This window comes from Mytilus galloprovincialis, chromosome 12 (assembly GCF_965363235.1).
Source record: "Mytilus galloprovincialis chromosome 12, xbMytGall1.hap1.1, whole genome shotgun sequence".
Lineage (NCBI taxonomy): Eukaryota > Metazoa > Mollusca > Bivalvia > Mytilida > Mytilidae > Mytilus > Mytilus galloprovincialis.
In genome coordinates this window covers 56,577,833-56,592,122 of record NC_134849.1, presented here as the reverse complement: position 1 = coordinate 56,592,122, position 14,290 = coordinate 56,577,833, and the positions used below count along the sequence as shown (strand labels likewise).

General features: G+C 34.6%; 1 protein-coding gene across 1 annotated transcript in view; it reads right to left on the bottom strand.

Moving 5' to 3' along the window:
* Nucleotides 1–14,290, bottom strand: part of LOC143054316 (translin-like) — a 201,222-nt gene that overhangs the window by 181,512 nt on the left and 5,420 nt on the right. The window lies entirely within an intron of this gene.

Here is a 14,290-nt window from a genome sequence, read left to right as displayed (position 1 = left end):
AAAATATGTATACTAGTACAGTGATAATGGACGTCAAACTAAACTCCGAATTATACACAAGAAACTAAAATTAAAAAGCATATACAAGACTAATAAAGGCCAGAGGCTCCTGACTTGAGACAGGCGCAAAATTGCGGCGGGGTTAAACATGTTTATGAGATCTCAACCCTCCCCCTATACCTCTAGCCAATGTAAAAAAGTTAACGCATAACAATACGCACATCAAAATTCAGTTCAAGAGAAGTCCGAGTCAAATGTCAGAACATGAAACAAAAGAAAATAGATAAAATGACAATTATGATACATAAATAACAGCAGACTACTAGCAGTTAACTGACATGCCAGCTCCGGACCTCAATCAAACTGATTAAAAGATTATGTTTTCATCATATGAATATCAGGCATTAATGATATGTGCCGTAATGACCATTAGAGGGGTTACGGAGGACCTAATGTCCAAAATACGCGTGAAAATTAAGAAATAGCTAATCTTGAATAATGAAATGGATATTTTGAAAAACGGAATGGACTGGTGCGACCCTTTAATCTCTAATTATAGATATACATTATACTTCATTCGAAAGCTTATGAAGAGATGAACAAAAGGTATATAGTCGATATTTTCAGCAACGCATATTAGAGGAGTAACGAAGGGACTAAACATCGGAATACGCTTGAACATTAAGAAATAGCTTATTTTGAATAACGGAATGGACTGCTGCAAGCCGTTAGCCCCTTTTCAAGGAAAAATTAATACAACAAATTAAAGCTTATTGATAGAGGAATAAAATGAGTATTAATGATATGTGCCGTAATGACCATTAGAGGAGTTACGGAGGACCTAATGTCCAAAATACGCGTGCAAATTAGGAAATAGCCAATCTTGAATTATGAAATGGATATTTTGAATAATGGAATGGACTTTACGAGACTTTAGTCCCTAATCATAAATATACATTATACTACATTCGAAAGCTTATTTAGAGATGAACAAAAGGTATATAGTCGATATGTTCAGCAACGCATATAAGAGGAGTAACGAAGGAATTAAACATCAAAATACGCTTGAACATTAAGAAATAGCTTATTTTGAATAACGGAATGGACTGCTGTAAGCCGTTAGCACCTTATTTTGGCAAAATTAATACACGGAATTGAAGCCTATAGATAGAGGAATAAATTTAGTTTAAACGATATGTGCCGTACTGACCATTAGAGTGGTACGGAGTACCTAAATGCCAAAATACGCGTGAAAATGTAGAAATCGCCAATTTTGAATAATGAAATGGATATTTTGAATAATGGAATGGACTGTTGCGAGACTTTAGCCCCTAATTATAGAAATACCTTCAACCACAATTGAAAGCTTATTAAGAGAGAAACAAAATATATATAGTTGATAAGTTCCGCAACGCATATTAGAAGAGTAACGAAGGACCTAAACATCGAAATACGCTTGAACATAAAAAAATAGTTTATTTTGAATAATGGAAAGGACTGGTGCAAGTCATTAGCCCTTAATCAAGGCAAAATTAATACACGAAATTAAAGCTTATTGATAGAGGAATCAATTGATAAAATTTAGAAGGGAAATGGGAAATGTGTCAAAGCGACAACAACCCGACCATAGAGCAGACAACAGCCGAAATCCACCAAAGGGTCTTCATTGGAGTGGGAAACTCCCTTACCCGTAGGCGTCCTCCAGCTGGCCCCTTTAAACATATGTATACTAGTACAGTGATAATGGACGTCATACAAAACTCCGAATTATACACAAGAAACTAAAATAAAAAATCATACAAGACTAACAAAGGCCAGAGGCTCCTGACTTGAGACGGGCGCAAATTTGCGGCGGGGTTAAACATGTTTATGAGATCTCAAACCTCCCCCTATACCTCTAGCCAATGTAGAAAAGTTAACTCATAAAAATACGCACATTAAAATTCAGTTCAAGAGAAGTCCGAGTCCGATGTCAGAAGATGAAACAAAAGAAAATAAATAAAATGACAATAATACATAAATAACAGCAGACTACTAGCAGTTAACTTACATGCCAGCTCCGCACCTCAATTAAACTGATACAAAGATTATGTTTTCATCATATAAATATCAGGCATTAATGATATGTGTCGTAATGACCATTAGAGGGGTTACGGAGGACCTAATGTCCAAAATACTCGTGAAAATTAAAAAATAGCCAATCTTGAATAATGAAATGGATATTTTGAATAATGGAATGGACTGGTGCGACCATTTAGTCCCTTCTTATAGATATACATTATACTTCATTCGAAAGCTTATTAAGAAATGAACAAAAGGTATATAGTCGATATTTTCAGCAACGCATATTAGAGGAGTAACGAAGGAACTAAACATCGGAATACGCTTGAACATTAAGAAATAGCTTATTTTGAATAACGGTATGGACTGCTGAAAGCCGTTAGCCCCTAATCTTGGCAAAATTAATACACGGAATTAAAGCTTATTGATAGAGGAATTAATTTAGTTTAAAGATAGATAGATATATAGTTTATTCTCATAAAACCATGCAAGTACAAAGGTTACAGAGAAGTTAAAAAAATAGTATACATAAAAATAAAAAATGCATTAAAAATGCATAAAATTCAAAATTTCGGATGAGATAACATATAAAAGAATATATATATAGACTTGTATATATATAACGATATGTGCCGTACTGACCATTAGAGTGGTTACGGAGTACCTAAATGCCAAAATACGCGTGAAAATGTAGAAATAGCCAATTTTGAATAATGAAATGGATATTTTGAATAATGGAATGGACTGTTGCGAGACTTTAGCCCTTTATTATAGAAATACCTTCAATCACAATCGAAAGCTTATTAAGAGAGAAACAAAACATATATAATTGATAAGTTCCGCAACGCATATTAGAAGAGTAACGAAGGACCTAAACATCGAAATACGCTTGAACATAAAAAAATAGTTTATTTTGAATAATGGAAAGGACTGGTGCAAGTCATTAGCCCTTAATCAAGGCAAAATTAATACACGAAATTAATGCTTATTGATAGAGGAATCAATTGATAAAATTTAGAAGGGAAATGGGAAATGTGTCAAAGCGACAACAACCCGACCATAGAGCAGACAACAGCCGAAATCCACCAATGGGTCTCCATTGGAGCGAGAAACTCCCGTACCCGTAGGCGTCCTCCAGCTGGCCCTTTTAAACATATGTATACTAGTACAGTGATAATGGACGTCATACAAAACTCCGAATTATACACAAGAAACTAAAATAAAAAATCATACAAGACTAACAAAGGCCAGAGGCTCCTGACTTGAGACAGGCGCAAAATTGCGGCGGGGTTAAACATGTTTATGAGATCTCAACCCTCCCCCTATACCTCTAGCCAATGTAGAAAAGTTAACTCATAAAAATACGCACATTAAAATTCAATTCAAGTGAAGTCCGAGTCCGATGTCAGAAGATGAAACAAAAGAAAATAAATAAAATGACAATAATACATAAATAACAGCAGACTACTAGCAGTTCACTGACATGCCAGCTCCGCACCTAAATTAAACTGATAAAAAGATTATGTTTTCATCATATAAATATCAGGCATTAATGATATGTGTCGTAATGACAATTAGAGTGGTTTCGGAGTACCTAAATGCCAAAATACGCGTGAAAATGTAGAAATCGCCAATTTTGAAAAATGAAATGGATTTTTTGAATAATGAAATGGACTGTTGCGAGACTTTAGCCCCTAATTATAGAAATACCTTCAACCACAATCGAAAGCGTATTAAGAGAGAAACAAAATATATATAGTTGATAAGTTCCGCAACGCATATTAGAAGAGTAACGAAGGACCTAAACATCGAAATACGCTTGAACATGAAAAAATAGTTTATTTTGAAAAATGGAAAGGACTGGTGCAAGCCATTAGCCCTTAATCAAGTCAAAATTTATACACCAAATTAAAGCTTATTGGTAGAGGAATAAGCGGAGTATAAACGATATGTGCGACAATGGCCATAAAAAAATCAAGAAATAGCCAATTTTGAATACGAAATGGATATTGATTTATGCAATGGACTGCTGCCACCCTTTAGCCCTTAATTATAGATATACCTTATACCTCATTCGAAAGCTTATTAAGAGAGGAAAGAAAGATATATAGTCGATATGTTCTGCAACACATATTAGAGGTGTAACGAAGGATCTCAACATCGAAATACGCTTGAACATTAAGAAATAGATTATTTTGAATAATGAAATGGATTGCTGCAAGCCCTCAGACTGTAATCAATGCAGCAAGTATACGCCAAATTAAAGCTTATTGATAAAACAATTAACTGATTATAAACGATATGTTCTGCAACGCATATTAGAGGAGTAACGAAGGAACTAAACATCGGAATACGCTTGAACATGAAGAAATAGCTTATTTTGAATAACGGAATGGACTGCTGCAAGCCGTTAGCCCCGTATCAAGGAAAAATAAATGCAACAAATTAAAGCTTTTTGATAGAGGAATAACATGAGTATCAATGATATGTGCCGTAATGACCATTAGAGGGGTTACGGAGGACCTAATGTCCAAAATACGCGTGAAAATTAAGAAATAGCCAATCTTGAATTATGAAATGGATATTTTGAATAATGGAATGGACTGTTGCGAGACTTTGGTCCCTAATCATAGATATACATAATACTCCATTCGAAAACCTATTAAGAGATGAACAAAAGGTATATAGTCGATATTTTCAGCAACGCATATTAGAGGAGTAACGAAGGAATTAAACAGCGAAATACGCTTGAACATTAAAAAATAGCTTATTTTGAATAACGGAATGGACTGCTGAAAGCCGTTTGCCCCTAATTTCGGCAAAATTGATACACGGAATTAAATCTTATTGATAAAGGAATTAATTTAGTTTAAACTGTATGTGCCGTACTGACAATTAGAGTGGTTACGGAGTACCTAAATGACAAAATACGCGTGAAAATTAAGAAATAGCCAATCTTGAATTATGAAATGGATATTTTGAATAATGGAATGGACTGTTGCGAGACTTTGGTCCCTAATCATAGATATACATAATACTCCATTCGAAAACCTATTAAGAGATGAACAAAAGGTATATAGTCGATATTTTCAGCAACGCATATTAGAGGAGTAACGAAGGAATTAAACAGCGAAATACGCTTGAACATTAAAAAATAGCTTATTTTGAATAACGGAATGGACTGCTGAAAGCCGTTTGCCCCTAATTTCGGCAAAATTGATACACGGAATTAAATCTTATTGATAAAGGAATTAATTTAGTTTAAACTGTATGTGCCGTACTGACAATTAGAGTGGTTACGGAGTACCTAAATGACAAAATACGCGTGAAAATGTAGAAATCGCCAATTTGAATAATGAAATGGATATTTTGAATTATGGAATGGACTGTTGCAAGACTTTAGTCCCTAATTATAGAAATACCTTCAACCACATTCGAAAGCTTATAAAGAGAGAAACAAAATATATACAGTTGATGAGTTCCGCAACGCATATTAGAAGAGTAACGAAGGACCTAAACATCGAAATACGCTTGAACATAAAAAAAATTAGCTTTTTTTGAATAACGGAATGGACTGTTGCAAGCCGTTAGCCTATAATCAAGGCAAAATAAATACACCAAATGAGAACTTATTGGTAATGGAATAAACTGAGTATAAACGATATGTGCAGCATTGACTATTAAAGGGGTTGTGGGGGACCTAAATGCTAAAATACGCCTGAAAATTAAGACAAATAAGAAATTTTAAATAACAAAATGAATGATTGCAATAATGGAACGGACTGGTGCGATCTTTTAGCTCTAATTATAGATATACATTATATCTCATTCGAAAGCTTTTTAGCAGAGGAACAAAAGGTATACAGTCGATATATTCCGTATCGCATATTCGAGGAATAAAGAAGAAACTTTACCTCGAAATACGCTTGAACATTGAGAAATAGCTTATTTAGAATAACGGAATAGATTGCTATAAGCCGTCAGAGCCTGTTCAAGGCAAAAAAAATACCCCAAATTAAAGATAATTGATAATTGAATAAACTGAGGATAAACGATATGTGCAGCAATGACCATTACAGGGGTTATGGAGGACCTAAATGCCAAAATATGCTTGAAAACTAAGAATTAGCGAATTTTGTATAATGAATGGATATTTTAAATAATGAAATACACTGCTGCGACCATTTAGTACCTTATGATAGATATACCTTATTTCTCATTCGAAAGCTTATTAAGAGAGGAAAAAAAATACATATAGTGGATATGTTCTGCAACGTATATAAGAGGAATAACGAAGAACCTTAAAACGGCAAAATACGTTTGAACATTAAGAAATAGCTTATTTTGAATAATGGAATGGACTGCTGCAAGCCGTTAGCCCCTTATCAAGGCAAAGTTAATACACCAAATTAAAGCTTATTGATAGAGGAATAAATTTAGTTTAAACAATATGTGCTGTAATGACCATTACAGAGGTTACGGAGGACCTAATTTCAAAAATACGCGTGAAAATTAAGAAATAGCCAATCTTGATTAACGAAATGGATATTTTGAATAATGGAATGGACTGGTGCAACCCTTTAGTCCCTTATTATAGATATACATTATACTTCATTCAAAAGCTTATGAATAGATGAAAAAAAATATATAGTAGATATGTTCAGTAACGCATATTAGAGGAGTAACGAAGGAATTAAACATCGAAATACGCTTGAACATTAAGAAATAGCTTATTTTGAATAACGGAATGAACTGCTGCAAGCCGTTAGTCCCTAATGTAGGCAAAACTAATACACTAAATTAAAGCTTATTGATAGATGAATAATTTTAGTTGAAACGATATGTGCCGTACTGACCATAAGGGGTTACGGAGTACCTAAATGCCAAAATACGCGTGAAAATTTAGAAATAGCCAATTTTGAATAATAAAATGAATATTTTGAATAATAGAATGGACTGTTGCGAGACTTTAGCCCCTAATTATAGATATACCTTCAACCTCATTCGAAAGCTTATTAAGAGAAAAACAAAATATATATAGTTGATAAGTTCCGCAACGCATTTTAGAAGAGTAACGAAGGACCTAAACATCGAAATACACTTGATTTATGGAATGGACTGCTGCCACCATTTAGCCCCTTATTATTGATATACCTTTTACCTCATTTGAAAGCTTATTGAGAGAGGAAAACAAGATAAATAGTCGATATGTTCAGCAACACATATTAGAGGAGTAATGAAGGATCTAAACATCGAAATACGCTCGAACATTAAGAAATAGCTTATTTTAAATAATGAAATGGACTGATGCAAGGCCTAGGCCTTTAATCAAGGCAAACTGTATACAAATTAAAGCTTATTGATAGAGGAATAAACTGAGGATAAACGATATGTTCTGCAACGCATATTAGAGGAGTACAGAAGGAACAAAATATCGAAATACGTTTGAACATTAAGAAATAGCTTATTTTGAATAACGGAATGGATTGTTGCAAGCCGTTTGCCCCTAATCAAGACAAAATTAATACACCAAATGAGAGCTTATTGGTAATGGAATAAACTGAGTATAAACGATATGTGCAGCATTGACTATTAGAGGGGTTACGGAGGACCTAAATGCCAAAATACGCGTGAAAATTAAGAAAAATAAGAAATTTTGAATAATGAAATGAATAATTTGAAAAATGGAATGAACTGCTGCGACCTTTTAGCTCTAATTATAGATATACCCTATATCTCATTCGAAAGCTTTTTAACAGAGGAACAAAAGGTATACAGTCGATATATTCCGCAACGCATATAAGAGGAATCCTGAAATTACTCCCAACACTTGAAACTTTAGTTATAAAATCAAAATCATTGTCTCTAATTTCACAAAATCGACATCGTTGAAACACGGACCGCGAAGAGGACCCCAAAATGAACTGGTTTGGAAACAGAAATGTTCATATTACTGCTTGCTCAACGTGGAATTGGGGTAACAGGACAAGTACAAAAAAGCAAACATTTATTTGTATGTACCTGTTATTTGTACAATAGTTGGCTAATTGCAGGATTCATTTTTATACCCCACGCAACGAAGTTGCGGAGGGTATAATGTTTTTGACCGTCCGTCCGTCCGTCCGTCAGTCCATCAGTCCGTCCGTCAGTCCTGTTTCTTGTCATCGCAACTCCTCTCAAACCAAACAACAGAATGTCATGAAACCTTTTTAGATGAAAAGGACATATTATGTAGTTGTGCATATCGTCAGGAAATTACGATTCAATTTTTTTCTAGGAGTTACGCCCCATTGAACTTATTTGCTTCAATGTACTACTGCAACAGTTTGTCATCGCAACTCCTCTAAAACTACACTACAGAATTTCATGAAACCTTTTTAGATAATAAGGACATACTATTAGATGTGCATATCGTCAGGAAATTACGATTCAATTTTTTTTCTAGGAGTTACGCCCCTTTGAACTTATTTACTTAAATGTACTACTGCAACAGTTTGTCATCGCAATTCCTCTGAAACTACACAACAGAATTTCATGAAACCTTTTTAGATAATAAGTACATACTATGTAGATGTGCATATCGACAAGAAATTGTCATTCAATTTTTTTTATAGGAGTTAGGCCTCTTTGAATTTTTTTGCTTTAAGGTACTACTTCAACAATTTGTCATCTCAACTCCTCTGAAACCACACAACAAAATTTCATGAAACTTTGTAGATAATAAGGACATACTACGTAGATGTGCATATTGACAGGAAATTACGATTCATTTTTTTCTAGGAGTTAGGCCCCTTTGAACTTATTTGTTTCAATGTACTTCTGCAACAGTTTGTCATCTCAACTCCTCTGAAACCACACAACAGTATTTCATGAAATTTTGTAGATAATAAGGACATACTACATTGTGACACAACAGCCGACAGTTTATTTTTGTGTTGATTTAGATGTAAATGTGAAATAAAAGAAGATAAAAGATAGACGTTTTGCTATATAATATTTTGATATGAGCGTCACTGATGAGTCTTATGTAGACGAAACGCGCGTCTGGCGTACAAAATTATAATCCTGGTACCTTTGATAACTATTGCTACATTTTTGTTGATAAACAAACGCCACTCCGTCAATCACGCTCGTCGTTGGGAGATGTCCGACGTGGAGCGATTTTGCTTTTTATAATTATTTTCTCATCCGTTAATTCACTGACCAATTCAGATTCACAGTCACTGTCATATGACGATTCCGTAGTTGAATCGGGAATGTCATTGTACACACGAGTTGTCGGACTAAACTGGTCAACCGCTGATTGATACTTCGGCACACGATAACAGTGAAACAACAGCAGGGGTCCAGTTTATTCTCGGACTTTATCGTTGCTAAATAACTAACGGAAGTCTTCGGGAGCATTCGAATCAAATATATAGGGCCTCTAATGGGAATCCAGCAATCGAAATCCATTGACCTTGTTGTGTTGCACGACTTCTTAATCCGGTAAAAGGCTTTCAAACTATTATTTAATTAAACAGTTTAGCTACAGAATGGCAGTTTCGATTTTGTGGCCGTAATTATTTGAGTAAGGTTCATTTAATTGATCTGAGGGAAAGTTCCTTTCTTGTCATTATCGGCGATGGGGGTAACTGACCAGTTTAACGTTTCTTTACGAAAAAATCACTTTATACATACACACAGACATGCTAATTAGTTTGTAATAACAACTCACAAGTTCATTAAACCTCAAATACCTTCGTGGATACTCTGCCACCCTGTGTTTGTTTAATTAAATCATGCAAATAATTAATTATATTTTATTGTTTTGATTGGTATTGATCGATTTTGACAGGTAATTTTTAGATACAAATTTACTAACGAGCCTTCAAAAAGCGTTCGGAATTCGGTGTTGACAGGGTTCGGTTTTTTCAGGTTAGATTAACGTTAATTAATAGGGAAATTGTGTGGGACTTTGAAAATTGTTCGGTTTAAACTGAAATTCGGTTTTATCAGGGTTCGGTTTACCCAGGTTTCACTGTATGTAGATGTGCATATTGACAGGAAATTATTAGTCATTATTTTTTCTTATACAATTTTGTTTTCTTACACTTATTCAATTTCTCCAGTGACAATGTGGGGACGTGGGGTATGTGAGCGTGCTCACTAAGGTTCTTTAATTTTATATGCTAAGACTTCATAAAGTTATCCTTAAAGTGAAAATGTCCTTAAGACCTTAGTAGTACTCCTAAAGTTGGGACCACCATTAGGACATCTCTTAAAATAAGATCGTTTCAATAACATGGCTAAGAGCAAAAAAATCTCCTACGATGGTCTTGGGACATGTCTTAGTCCTAAGACACCTTCGATGACACGACCCCAGGTCACTACAATTTAATTTATTTATCTACAATGTACGCTTGCGTTAAACAATGGAAATTAACACTGTATATTATAATTCTGTTGACTGGTAAAGAAGAATTTTACAAGCCTGTCGAAAGAAATTGTACAAGCCAATTCCGTAGAAATTATTGTATAGCGTGAAGATTGTATGTTTTTCTTGTATATGTTTCGACATTTTACAGATCGTTTTCAAAACTCCATTTCATTACTCTGTAATATTTTCCACTGAACATACACAAAACACTTTTAAGGATAATTATATAAAAACCGCGCCCAATAGTCAATAGTGTCCTGGTTTTGATTCCAAAATATGTAGTCATACTTGAATGCAAATGTTTTAGCTCACCTGACACCAGGGCTAGGTGAATAATTCTCATCATTTGTCGTGCGTTAACTTTTACAAACATAAAAAAGAAAATGTGGTATGATTGCCATGCAATGAGACAACTCTCCACAAGAAACCAAAATGACACTGAAATTAACAACTTTAGGTCACCGTACGGCCTTCAACAATTAGCAAAGCCCATAACGCATAGTCAGCTAAGAAAGGCACCAAAATGACAATGTAAAAAAATGAAACACTTAAACAAAAGACACCGGTACGTCTAAACACCGCTCAGGACGTCCTGAGTGCACGCAGGACATACAAACTGCACTCAGGACATGAAATATATGTTTTAGTGTGTTGTGAAGGTATGCATTCGATAGATAATATAACTCTTCATCTAATAATTTTTGTTTTGATAAAATCATTTTAACATTTTAACATTTAAGGAGTTATCGAAGTTTTCATCGGCCGTTTTTGTGAAATATGTCAGGCATGACCTAGGATTATATATATTGAATACCAATTATCAGGTTTATTTTGCCTAGCCAGTCAAGGTCGTTAAAAACTTCCATTTGTTGTTGTTTATTAGGTCATTTGGTCTTTGATAGTTAGGAGTTATTAGTGATGGTACTAACCGCATACAAGTAAACTTGGCAAACAAACAAAATAAGATGTCTTTTGAAATATCAAAAAACAATGAAGATATATTGTTTTAGAAAAAACCCGCTAAATAAACATTTTTCATTTTGTTTGTAATAATTGAAGACAGTCGAGAAATATGAGAAATCTACATATATAGTTTGGAAATTTTAATTCAATAGACCACTTTCGAGTTCATCCGTCACCGGAAAAAAACTCGTCAATTATACGCGCCTTTATGACGTCATTTACCAGATAGAGGGGATCGCCTATATCCCTGCACTATTAACGTTCATCAAGCGTCTTAGTGATCGTCATTATGCAGGATATACTAGAAATAATGCTTGTTATATAGGTACTTAATAACAATTCCGAATGACAGTAGTGCTGATTGTCAATTTTGAGAATTCAATTTGCCGAATAATTCGTACAATATAGAAGTATAGTTTTCCAACCACTCGTTCAATATTGGAATGGAAGTGACGACGCCCCTTAACGCACAAATGACGTTCACTAAAACTAGAGTTTTTGACGGAAATGCATCGAACTCGAAAGTTGTCTATTCATTTAATTTCATTAACTTAATAGAAACAAAACATATCGTTATTTAATGTTTTATTTGTATGGATTTTCGTACACTATATTTTATTTCAATTTCGTGCGATGAAAATTTTGGTTTTATTCTTGCTTCAAAAATTAGGAATTTTTATTATTAGATGTATTAACGACTAACTTCTTTCGATGACAGAAACCAACCCTCGTCAGCATACACTCCAAAATTCATTTTTGATGGGGGAGTGTTATGACGACAAACGCTCGAGAGCTGTAACCGAGGTGTTGAATAATGGACATTCATTTAACTGTCTCACGACTTTGGTACTGATTATGCTACCTGTCATCGTTATTACTACGTCAGAAACTCGTAGACTAGTACGCCATCATCGTTGTTAGCGGGCTATCAAGCTAACCAACCTGGGCCTGAAAGTAGCCATTGTGAAGTACAAAAGAAACATCAAAAGAGTAAACAAACCAAAAATAACTCAGCATAACCAAGATGGCCGCGCACCAAAATAGCGGCCTTCAACCTGTTGCTGATTACCAAGGATTTGTATAGTAAGTCTTACTATACAAATCCTTGTGATACCAACTGCAGAAAATATCTAAAGCTCACCAATTGCCCGCGGGATGTATATCCAGTCAATGTCGTTAAACACTTCCATCATCATCATGTTAAACCACGTACAACAAGATCAAAGCCACAAACATGATAAGCAGAAAAAAAGCATTATTATAGTCCATTTGCCAATTCCCGACCCTGTAATTAGATACCTTTTTTTAGTTGTCTCCATTATGAGGGACATTCATTTTTTTTTATTACAATGGAGAGCTAGCAGGAACAGCAAATTATTTGTGCGTAATCATAGATTTTGAAATCTTTTAATTACATTAATTTGTTGTTTAGATACATACTTACGACATCAGAAATTATTGTTAAAAACTTCCAAGTGCTCCACGAAACCTCTTTCTAAATTATTAACATCTATTTTATCAGCAATCAAAGATGGGCTTTAAAGTTATTGTGAAACTGCCTATTCTAGAGGTGGCGTGAATCAGATGTGGATACTTAAAAATTCCAAAGATCTTTTAGAGTACATACAATCTAACTCTCTTTCATCTTGTAACAGTGTTAAAACATTTGACTTTTCTACTCTTTACACAAGTATTCCACATTCCAAACTAAAAGACGAAAGAGTTGGTATTACTTTGCTTCATAAAAAAGAATGGCCAACGTAGATACAAGTATCTTGTCTTAGGGAGGGATAAATCATACTTTGTAAAGAATCACTCTGATTCAGACAAAAAATTCTCTGAAACCTATATTATCAAGATGCTTGATTTATTGATTGACAACATATTTGTAACGTTTGGAGGACGTGTTTTTCAACAGACTGTCGGCATCCCAATGGGAACAAACTGTGTCCCTCTACTTGCCAACTTGTTTCTTTATTATTATGAAGCTGACTTCATGCAGGAACTTCTTAGGAAGAAAGATAAGATGTTAGCAATATCCTTTAACTCTACTTTCCGCTATATAGATGACGTTCTTTCACTAAACAATTCAAAATTTGGTGACTATGTGGAACGCATCTATCCCATCGAATTGGAGATAAAGGATACTACAGATACAGTTAAGTCGGCTTCATATCTTGACTTACATCTAGAAATTGACAATGAGGGTCGGTTGAAAACAAAACTTTACGACAAAAGAGATGATTTCAGCTTTCCAATTGTGAACTTTCCATTTCTAAGTAGCAACATTCCAGCAGCACCTGCATACGGGGTATATATCTCCCAATTGAAACGATATTCCCGTGCTTGCATTTCCTATCATGATTTTCTTGACAGAGGGTTACTGCTCACAAGGAAGCTATTAAACCAAGAGTTCCAAATGGTGAAGTTGAAATCCTCCCTACGTAAATTTTACGGACGCCATCACGAGTTGGTTGACCGTTATGGAATAACCCTTTCATGAATGTGACCTACCGAATTAGACTATTTACCGGATTTGTAATCACATAAGCAACACAACGGGTGCCACATGTGGAGCAGGATCTGCTTACCCTTCCGGAGCACCTGAGATCACCCCTAGTTTTTGGTGGGGTTCGTGTTGTTTATTCTTTAGTTTTCTATGTTGTGTCATGTGTACTATTGTTTTTCTGTTTGTCTTTTTCACTTTTAGCCATGGCGTTGTCAGTTTGTTTTAGATTTATGAGTTTGACTGTCCCTTTGGTATCTTTCGTCCCTCTTGTTGTTTAGATAAATACTTACGACATCAGAAATTATTTTTCATACAAAATTAGTTTAACCGCCGATACA